Raw genomic sequence first — 2,371 nt, forward strand, 5'->3', positions numbered from 1 at the left:
CTGTGTATGTGTGCATGTTTGTAGGTACGGCTGTGTGTGTAAGTGGTGATGAGGCACGCTGCTATCAGATATTTGTAAGAAAACATTCTATTGTTATCGTTGTTGTTGTTGTTTGTGCAATTGTTAGCCCATAAGCTCACCGGTTATTGTCGCCTTCACGCGTTTATCACACATACAAGACCACACAGCTGATACTTGTATGTACAGGGCGATGCACATAGTGACTTTTTTATTTATATATTATTTTGACAGTTCCATAAATAATAGGAATGTTTGCTCTCTCGAACAAACCAGTAAAAAACTGAAAAAATCTATTTCATTTTTAAGAATAAACGATTATATGAGCCACCCTGTGTAAACATATGAATGTACGATAAGCCCATGTGTATGTGTGGTTGCATGCAACGGTGCCGGTCAGTGCCAAGCCACCAACAACAACACAATTCATTCATTTTGCTGAGCATCAGCTGCAGCTGTGTCTTTCAGTGCACTTCTTGCTGCTGCTGCTCCTGCTCCTGCAGCTAACTTTACAGGCGAACCAATTGTTAATTTGCATTTTGTAACCAATTCTATGTAAGCTGCACTATTGCTGATATTCTTGCTGCTTGTGTTGTTGTTGTCAGTGTCAATGATCGCTCATAAATTAGTGCTGTGCATATTTATACATATCCATGTTGCACCGCCCTTCTCACCACCCAGTGCTTTACTGTTGTAGCAATAGTCAACGCCTTCATTGCGGGTCAATAAGCTGAATATGTATGTAGAAATGCATATTTATATGTGTGTATATCTATTATTTGTTGAGCTGCTGCATATCGTTTTGCGAATGACATCAACTGGGCGGAGAACGGTGTTGAAATGCCCAATGAACTTTGAGCCGGACTTTTTCAGTGAACTTTTCTCACTACGAGCATACGAAGCGTCCAAACATTGCTTCATGGGCGCATGATGAGAAAATTTATCAGTAAACACTGAAGTTTTACGAGTGCAAACAAATATTAATTGTTTTTTTTTTTTTTGGCAAAAATATGGTTTAAATGTATTCATTAAGAATGTAGTGCCGTAAGAATGAAAACAAAAAAATCTCTAAGCCAAGTGAAAACCTCGTGCCGAACTCTTGCAGCGATTCCAAGTCAAGTGAGGCAAGATTTTAGACGCGGCTCCAGAACTTTTCTAAAAACTGGCTTATTTGCAGGTAAACAAGATTTTAAAATTTCAATCCGAAAAAACTTTTGAAAACAACGTTAAAATATTTAGATTTATTCACTATTGAAACCTTTAGTATGGAGTTTCTTAAAGTCACACCTGTGATCAATTCCTAGACGGCACTTTTTTTATGTTATCTTTGACATTTCCGGGGTACAAATTAATGTTAAAATTACTAAAGCCTTTTATGAAAATCGTTGATCTTTAAGACCAGCATATCGCAAAACTCGAGATTTTTTTGGAAGAAATAATGACCCATATGAGTCGACATTTCAAAGATTGTTGAAAACATTTCAAGAAACTGGTTCTGTCAAGGATAAAAAAAGGACTGGCGGACCAAAGACGCGAACGTTCTTTTGAATAAAAATAGGGAAACCTGAAAGAATCTAAATTTGTATACATTATCATATTTTTAAATGCGGCCGCCATAGCTACGGCGTCCGGCTACAGCGGTCGTACACATATCTGCTTATGTACTAATGTAAAATACGTACGACGTCATTTGCAGAAATTATAAACCTTCCGATAGGGTAATCAATTTTGTGACACCTTTGAGTTGAAAATGAATCTTATATATTAGTACGCATGCAAAAGTTTCGTTAGGGCCATCACAGTCGTGAATTGTTTTAAATCACCATAAAACGCCAATTGAAATGTCATTCCTTGTGCGTGATTTTTAGGCCAAAAACAAAAACTAATAATACTTCAGCCACCATATTCCCCGGACTTGGCCATCTGCGAAGTTATATATATATATATTTAATATATACTGTGGGCAAAAAGTAAGGTGAATTTGGTTGTAAAATGAAACATCTTTATTTATTCTTGTAAATCAATTGTATCCCCCTCTCGATGAAATACACTTATGCTAACGATTTTTCCAATCCCCAAAACATGCCAAATAGTCCATTTCCGGTATAGCCATCAGCACCTTCTTCGATTCAGCTTCTATCTCCTCAATCGACTCGAAACGCGTTCCCCGTAGTGGTCTCTTGAGTTTTGGGAATAGCCAGAAGTCACACGGAGCCAAATCAGGCGAATACGGTGGTTGCGGAACGATATGCGTGGAATTTTTGGCGAAATGGTCACGAAGAACGAGTGCAGTGTGAGACGGTGCATTATCGTGATGCAAAAACCAAGAGTTGTTGCCCCATAATTCTGGTCT

This window comes from Anastrepha ludens, chromosome 3 (genome assembly GCF_028408465.1).
Source record: "Anastrepha ludens isolate Willacy chromosome 3, idAnaLude1.1, whole genome shotgun sequence".
NCBI lineage: Eukaryota > Metazoa > Arthropoda > Insecta > Diptera > Tephritidae > Anastrepha > Anastrepha ludens.